Raw genomic sequence first — 8,692 nt, 5'->3', positions numbered from 1 at the left:
CGCCCCCGCCGCGCTTCCCAAGCGGCGCACCATCCAGTGCGCCACCGGGCCGGCCCTCAGTGGGTCCTTTTGATTTAGAAACTTGGGCTTAATTTCTGTGAAATTTCTTTGAATTATGTTAAATTGGGTCATTTGTGTCATATCTAAACTAAAAACTAAATCAGAGTCTTGGGGCCAGAGAGGAAAAGCACTTGAGATACACAGAACCTGCTCCAAGAAGAATTTTCTATAAGCTCAGCTGCTGAAACAGCCTGCTGTAACCCAAGACTAGTTTTACTTAGTAGCTGCTGAAATGACCTGCCATGACTCTAAGACTAGTTTTACCCACCACCATCACTCACCAATCAGAGCCTGCCAATTTCCAAAAAATTCACTCGTGCCAGTGAGCTTTCTTTCAAAATAGTGAGTAGCATTTCTTTTTCTAATAAAACTCTCAGCCCTTTCTTTGTTCTTTGGACATACAGGAAACTACCCTGTGTGGATGCCCCACTGCAATCCTGTTCTCTCAAACAAAACGTTTTCTTAGAGATTCATCTCTGTATTTTATGTGACTTTAACAATTATTTATCCGCAGGTATTGGCCTGGTGGGCAAGGTCTAAAGCCCAGCAGTGGGTGGGCTGCAGAGGTGATCTGGCTCCCGGCTGGGTCTCCAGCCAGCCCTGCCCATTTGTTGCCCTTCACAAGCACTCTCAGGGGTACCTGGAGCCACTGACTCCTGAGCCTTTTGCAGGGGAGTGTGAGGCAATGGGTTGGGGGACATGGGGAGCCCACCCTCTGTCCTTGGAGCACCAGCATCCCCAGCTGTTCAAGGAGGACTACATTTTCCCTGAGCTCTTCCTACCTGAAGGGACTTTTAAACCCAGGGAGAAGCTTCCACAGTGGGCTCAGCAAACACCTAAGGAGCCCAGCAGGCAGCTGCCATGTCCCTAACTCCCACCCTAAGAGCCTCACTCCTTGGGTTTGCCTGTCCTCAGCAGCTTCTGTCTTCAAAAGTCTCTTTGTTATAAATAACTCCAATCAGCATTAAGCTTTATCTTCAAACATCTTAATTTGCACATGGCACTTTAGTTATCATCCCACACTTGAGTTGACAGGTGATACCTTGGTTATCAGCAGCACCTCAAATAACAGCCAGTACCTTCACTGATAGCCGAGATGAAGGTGCTGTCGGAGAGTGAAAAACAGACACTGCCCTCTGTGTGTGCTGGGGCGGTGGCTTCTGGGAGGAGGACAATGTCTCTGACAAGGAGTAAGAGGCACAGAAGACCCAAGAGCCACCACCACTCCATAGCTCAGGGACTGTGAGGCTCCAGGCTCTCCTGGGCATCACCCTCACAGGTGGCAACACCTCCAGCTTATGGGCACATCGCCCTCATCCAGATGAGGTGGCCTGGGAGCAGAGACAATGGCACACGCCGTGCACATTGTGGATGCTTGTTACAAATGTGTTTGATAAAGGACAAAAGCAGGCTGTGCAGGGCTTCTCTTCACTGAACAGATAAAAATAGCAAGACCAGAGAGGAGAGAGGTTCATCGAGGCTGCCCAGAGCCTGCAGGACTCAGACCAGGCACTCCCCCTCCAGGGCCATGCTGGCTCCTTGCCCTGCCCATTGTCAGCTGCTATGGCCCATGCCACCCACCACTGGAGTTTGTCAAAGGTGCCCAGCCCACGAATGCCCCCCAGGGTCCTCACTTCTCCCAGCTCTTGGGACACTGGCTGGGAGAGCCCTGCCCTGCTGACTCCTTAGGAGGCTCCCATTCCCCAGGGCTGTAGGAGGAGGCTGAGGTCTCAAGAGTTGGTTTCTTGGCCCAAGTCAGGGCTGTCCAAGTTGTGGGACCCCTCTGCTCCCATAGGAAGGTTCAAAACTTCTAGAATCCTCTCTCTGGGGCCAGAGCATCTGGGAAGATGCCCCAGCTCTGACTGGGAAATGGAGAGGGATGAAGAGTGATGTCCCCAGAAGCGCTGTTGGGGATGTAGTGTATGTGGCAAGCGGGCAGGGGCCTGCAGGGCAGGGCTGGGGGTTGGCTGGGGAGAAGGCAGCAGGAGGGGCAAGCGACACCTTCCCCGGGCTGCACCCCCAGAGTTGGTCTGGAGACTGGCCCCCCACTCCCAGCAACCTCTGGTGCTGAGGGTCATGGCTCAGCCTCATCCAAACATTTATGCACTCATTCACACCACACTTATTTACTGAGCGTCTAAACATTCATTCACACGTGCATCCATTTATTCATTCATTCACTCCACAAACACAGCCTGAGGCCCTCCCACTGCAGCGCCTTGCCAGGCACTGGGATACCAAGATGAAGAGGTCACTGCTCACTGCATGCCGAGGACTCTGAAATGCACGTCTCCACCCCCACCTCCCTGTCTCAGATGAGGGCAGCTCCACCCGCCCTGTTGCTCAGGCCAAGTACGGTATGTTCCCTTGGCTTTCTCTCACACCTCGCCCCAGTCTGTATAAGTCTCTGATGGCTGCTGTAACAAATTACTTCAAACTTCCTGGCTTAAAACACAGAGGAGTGGCCAGCACGGGAGGGCCCTTGGCCACAGTGCCCAGCAGCCCACCATTAGCCCATCTGGAGGAAGAACCCCTGACATGAACCCAGAGTCACTTCTTGACGGAGTGATCAAAATCAAATTCTGCTGGATTTACAATCAGTCCCTGGTGGGCACAGGCACCTCAGGGCAGCTTGGCTCATGGGCAGAGCTCAGGAAGTCTGAGTCCAAGGGCCCTCCTCTGGGCTGCCACCCCAGAGCCCTTGCCCTGGGCCGCAGGTGCCTCCCGCCAGCCCTCAGCCCGCGGGAGGTGGGGAGGGGCCCTCCCTGTGAGTGCCTCCAGGTGGGCTTGCTCAGCTCCCATGCCGGAGTGAGCCCGGGCTCTGGCGCTCCCCATGTGTCCTGCTTCCTGAGCCAGCTCCTCTTCCTTCCAAGATTAGCATCTACGGATACTTCGTCCCGGTTAAGGGTCTTTTGGCTTTCACTACTGAGGATGTAACGCAAACTGGAATATGAATTATGGGAGAGGGAGAAGAGGCGGTGGAGGGTCTGACTGGCGGGCGGCAGGGGCAGGGGGAGCAGTCCCAGATCAGAATATGTCAGAGCTACACATCAAGCAGGAGGCTGAACACCTGAAACTGGGTGATTCATAAAGAAAATTAAATGTATTGCTTACGGTTTCTGCGGCTGAGAAGTCCAAAGTGCAGGGAACACAGCTGGTGAAGGACTTGGTGGTGGTGACAGTGACAGCAGGGGCTCACATTGCAAAATGGTGGAAGAAAATTAAATGTATTGCTTACGGTTTCTGCGGCTGAGAAGTCCAAAGTGCAGGGAACACAGCTGGTGAAGGACTTGGTGGTGGTGACAGTGACAGCAGGGGCTCACATTGCAAAATGGTGGAAGCAGAGAGACAGACAGACTCTCCTCTTCTTTTAAAGCCCTCAGAACCACACCCCTGACCACCATTTCTAACCCATTCACTGCTGCAGGGTCCTACAATCCAATCACCTCTTCAAGGCTCCACTTTCAATAACCATAATAGGATTTCCCACCCTCTTAACAGTCACGGTGGGGGCCAAGTTTCCAATACATACAACAAGGGGGACACAATTTAAGCTTCAGGGAGTTTGGGGGGCATAATTCACTCCACTACACATACCCTATTCTTGCTCCTCGACAAATACACCTTCATCATCCTGAAAGGCCAGGTCTGAATTCAGTCTCGGACTCCCCTGAGTTCTCTGCACATGGACACAGCTGGAGAGTCGGCCCCAGCCCCTATTCTGAGACCTGCAGCCTCTCCCTTATATCCCCAGCTGGGTGTCCACCCCAGCTCGCTACTGAGCTGTGTACACCTCACAGGGCCGTACACGCCAGCTGTGCAGTCTGCTCCCAGCACGACAGAGCTGGGGACGAGGCCTGCACAGGGCTGTCTGCCCGGGGAATTCCAGGTCCTGGCCACTAAAGCGTGCTCTAGAAGTGGGGCACATCCCATTTGGCCATATGGACTCCTTTCCTGTAGGGAAGGCAGTGGGCAGAAGAAGGCCAGGGTGGGGTCTGGAGCAGGGGGGAGGACCCACAATTGGGAGGACAAGGGTCATTGCCATGGAGACCAGTTGACTGCATCCAGCTCACCCAAGGATCCCACCATGGCCAGGGACCCCCTTCCCCAAAGCCATGGGACCGTAAGCACCTTGTCCCCATCCACCTGGACACTGTCTTAAGGGGAGAAGCAGCGAAGGGCAGGTGGTGTGCAAAGGCAGCTTCCTAACGGTCTGAACGCCTCCTCAGGGCTGTGGAAGCTCCTGGAGCAAGCCATTTTCCACCTGCAGGACTGAAATTAAACTCTGCCCCCCATGATCTGGGGCCCAGGCAGGAGAGCAGATCGGGAACCTCTACCTGAGGCAAACTTGGAGGTGGGTAAGGTTGTCGGGTGATGTGAAGAGGCGCTCTGGGCTAGCGGAGCTGCATATGCCCAGGACCAGCCTTGGGTCAGGATGCGTGAGTACTCAGCTTTCAGTGACAGGGGACCTGGGCACCCAGGGCTCAGTTATGCGTGCTCAGGCCGGGGTGAGTGTGGGTTTCCATGCAGTCTGTGTCCTGCCAGAGGCTCTGGTCCCCAAGGCCAAGGGGCCACATCGCCCCCTTGTGGACATTCATGGAGATGGCCCCTGGCCACCTGAGGGCTGAGGGCTGGCTGGAGGCACCTGCAGCCCAGGACAAGGTCTCTGGGGTGGCAGCCCAGAGGGGGCAGCCCAGACCCCAGCCAGGGCCAGCCCTCTGGCCTGCGGGGGCCCTTGGAGTCAGACTTCCTGAGCTCTGCCCATGAGCCAAGCTGCCCTGAGGTGCCTGCGCCCACGAGGGACTGATTGTAAAGCCAGCAGAATTTGGTTTTGATCACTCCGTCAAGAAGTGATTCTGGGTTCATGTCAGGGGATCTTCCTCCAGGAGATGGGCTAATGGTGGGCTGCTGGGCACAGTGGCCGAGGGCCCTCCCAGGACCTACCCCGAGGGTCCCTTGCTGGCCACTCCTCCTCTCTCAGGGCCCTGGCTCCCCCGTGTTGCATCCACACTGCCCACAGCCCCCTGAACCCAGCCTTGCACAGTGGGTGGGCAGAGCAAGCATCCTGCCCGGGGGAGGGTGTGAGGTCAGAGAGGGTGGGGGGCCACCTCCTGCTCACACCGCAGCCACAGTGCACTGGGTGGGCCAGGCTGGGACTCACTGCCTGAACAGCTCCTCAGGAAACTCCAGAGACCCCTTTTCTACTGGCTATGGCCCCGAGCCTGCCAATAGCCGATCACAGCAAGGGCCAAAGTCGTGGTGTCCAGATAGAAGGGGAAGGAAGCCAGGAAAATGTACAGGCTCCAAAGGGTCCTGAAGTTAGAGGCCAGGGGAAGGAGACCTTTGGAAGAATTCAGATTGATAGTTTTCCATCCGTGGATGAACCAGAGTTGAGATAAGAGCCTGTCCACCTGTCTCCTGCCTCCTGTCCCCACCCCCTCCCTTCCTCCACCCCCCCCCCGCTCCAATCCATTCCCCACACACATACCAGGGCACCCACTGGAAACCCCATGGCCCCTCACTGCTCTTGGAATGGAATCCAACTTCTCCGCAGGGCCTGGAGGCCTCCTGACCCTGTCCTCTCCCCCACCCGCTGGCCACGCTCTGGCCACACGCAGGAGCGTCAAACCAGATCTCCTCCTTTGCACGTGTCCTCAGTAGTCACCTAGCCGCTCTGACTGCCTGTGTCCTTCTCATCCTTTAGGTTGCAGAAGAAGTGTCACCTCCTCTCTAATCACTCTCTTTAAGATGGGTTCCTCCCATCTCTCTTTTTTGTTTTCTTACACAATTCCCCCCTCTTTCCTTACACAAAGTCCTCTTGCTTTGCAATTATTCTTTTTTTTTTTTTTTTGAAAGGGGATTTGTCTCCCCCATTAGAATGTCTGTCCATGAATCCTCAGTGCCTGGCCCAGTACCTGAATCTGAGTTGAAGGAATGAGCACGTTGGGTTATTCCATGTTAACTCGCTGAATCTTCACGACTCCTTGTGACATAGATGTTCTTTTTTTTTCTTGGCGGCTGGCTGGAAAACTGATCTTTTTAAAAAAAAGCATATCTGCGTCTTTTTATAATTTCTCACCAAAACACATCTTACTTTCCTCACAGACTTTGTGTACACAATTGTTTCCCTGTTTCTAGTAGTTTTAAATATGTCACTGTCAGAGTGAGCAGGACTGAAGACATGTTGGGACCTAAAGCTGCCTGGGCTGCAGGGGGGGGGGAGGATTTTTAAAAGGACCGTTTTTCTCTCCCCTCTTGCTTCCCATCCCCTGGCTTTTTTTTTTTTTTTTTTTTTTGTCCTTTTCCATGTCCAGCAACAGATTGCAACCCTCAGTGTCGCCCCCATACCGGATCGGGGACGGCAACGGGATCGCAACCCTTGGTGTTGCCCTTGCGCCTTGCTCAGCCAGTGAGCGGGAACCGGTCTGTATGTGGGATCCGAACCCTCGGCGGGAGGGCCGCTGCGCTTCCCAAGCGGCGCACTAGCGCAGTGCGCCACCGGGCCGGCCTGACTTTCTTATCTCACTTGCTAAGTAGGAAAACAAGGCCGAGAAGGTAATTAGTACTTTGCAAAGCTAACGGTTCTCTTTGAGATTTGCAGAGTTTTGAGAAATGATCAGCCAAACGACTGGAAGCTGACCCTGGGCATCAGCCAAGTACACTGGCGCAAATCAAAATCTTGCAGGGTCCTGAGATGACAGCGAAGATGAGAACAGAAACCGGACGAGGCCTTGGCGAGACCTCGTACCTGACCCATGGACACGGACCCCTCGTAGCTCGCGTCTCCTGCTCTCCTGCTTTTCACCTCCCACGTTCCATTTCCTTCAAAACTCCTCGGTAAATGCAAGTCTTTGGGATGGGGCAGGCTGCATCTCCTTCAGCTGAACACGTCTGCTTTTCTAACACCAACCATTTGACTTGAGTCTCTTTTTCTTTCCTTCTCAAGGGGATGGGCCGCCGGACCCGAGCTAGGTAATATCACCAGTACACCCCAAGGTAAAACTATAAGGGAATGTCAAAGTGTTAATTTTTTTTTTCCTCTAAGCTGTGTTTGCTTATTGGAAAAGAAGGCTGATGCCCACCACCACTGTGAAGAAAAAGCAAACACGGTCACGGAAGCAACCATTCGTCAGGGGCAGTTGTGTTTGCCCATAGAAAGCAGAGATTGGCATGTGTTGGGAAAACAGAATAGTTTGGTCAGGCCCCTCACCTCGGGTCCCGTTGGGTGTGGTTTAGTACATCCGTTGTAAGCAAATGGTGTGTGTGTGTGTGTGTGTGTGTGTGCGTGTGTGTGTGTGTGTGGAGTTAGTGTGCATGTGCACCAATGTATCTTTTTAGTTTTGTTGCTATTCTTGTGTTCTTCAGAGAGAGAGAGAGAGAGAGAGAGGAGTTTAGTGAAGCAGGTGGGCATCGCCTCGGGCATCCTCCTAGCACAGCCATGCTTTCCAACCTATGGCTCCAAGGACCTTTTGGCCAGTTGCCTAGCTCATAGACCTGCGTGTGAGGGGTCTGGTGACCCAGCCTGGCGTGTGAAGGGTTTGTGACCCAGTCTGTGAGTGGGCTTGAGGGGTCTGGGAGCTCCACACCCATCCCTAGCTTGACAATCAGCTCAGTCGGCAGGATTACCGGCAGGTAAAAGAGCCCGACAACTGGCGGGGTTGCCTAGCTTTACAATTGACGTCACAAAGAGGATAAGTAGGTCTGCAATTGGCTATGTTGACAGGATTAAAGACATTAGCCGTGGCTGCACAGTATGTGAGGGATACCTGTCACCAAGGCAACTAGCGGTGCAAGGAGAGATGAACAGTGAGTGACCCAAGTGGTCACACCTGGACCAGAGACAGTTCCCCAGCTTAGGTTTAAAAACCCAAGCCTGGGGCCGGCCCGTGGCTCACTTGGGAGAGTGTGGTGCTGACAACATCAAGGCCACGGGTTCGGATCCCACATAGGGATGGCCGGTTCGCTCACTGGGAGAGCGTGGTGCTGACAACACCAAGTCAAGGGTTAAGATCCCCTTACCGGTTGTCTTTTAAAACAAACAAACAAACAAAAAACCCAAGTCTAACACTGCTGTGAGGAGAGTGTGGCTCGCCAGAGCATGGGCCAGCACCTCTCCATCCCCTGATCACAGAATAAAGCCTTTGTTTTACTGAATCAAACTCAGTTTTGTTCCATTGGCTTAAGCAACACCAAGAGGTAGGATCTTACTTGGGGAATTGGTAACAATTACATATATTAGAATTCTTAACTCTTAATACCCTTAAATGTTAAAACCAAGAAATCCATTTTAAACTGTTTGTCACATACCAACATTTTATGAATCTACATTTCATAATTTCTACAAATGTGTATTTTCTCATTGAGCAATTTTTTTGTTTAGTAACAGACCCAAACATATATAGCTTTTTAATACTATTAAAAACAAGATATCAATATATATAAACTTTTTTTGTATATAAATTTTTTTTTTTTTTTTTTTTTTTTTTAAGATGACCGGTAACGGGATCTTAACCCTTGACTTGGTGTTGTCAGCACCACGCTCACCCAGTGAGCGAACCGGCCATCCCTATATGGGATCCGAACCCGTGGCCTTGGTGTTATCAGCACCGCACTCTCCCGAGTGAGCCACGGG

Source organism: Galeopterus variegatus, unplaced genomic scaffold (assembly GCF_000696425.1).
Source record: "Galeopterus variegatus unplaced genomic scaffold, G_variegatus-3.0.2 Scaffold347, whole genome shotgun sequence".
NCBI classification, from domain to species: Eukaryota; Metazoa; Chordata; class Mammalia; order Dermoptera; family Cynocephalidae; genus Galeopterus; species Galeopterus variegatus.
This window is presented reverse-complemented; position numbering follows the sequence as displayed.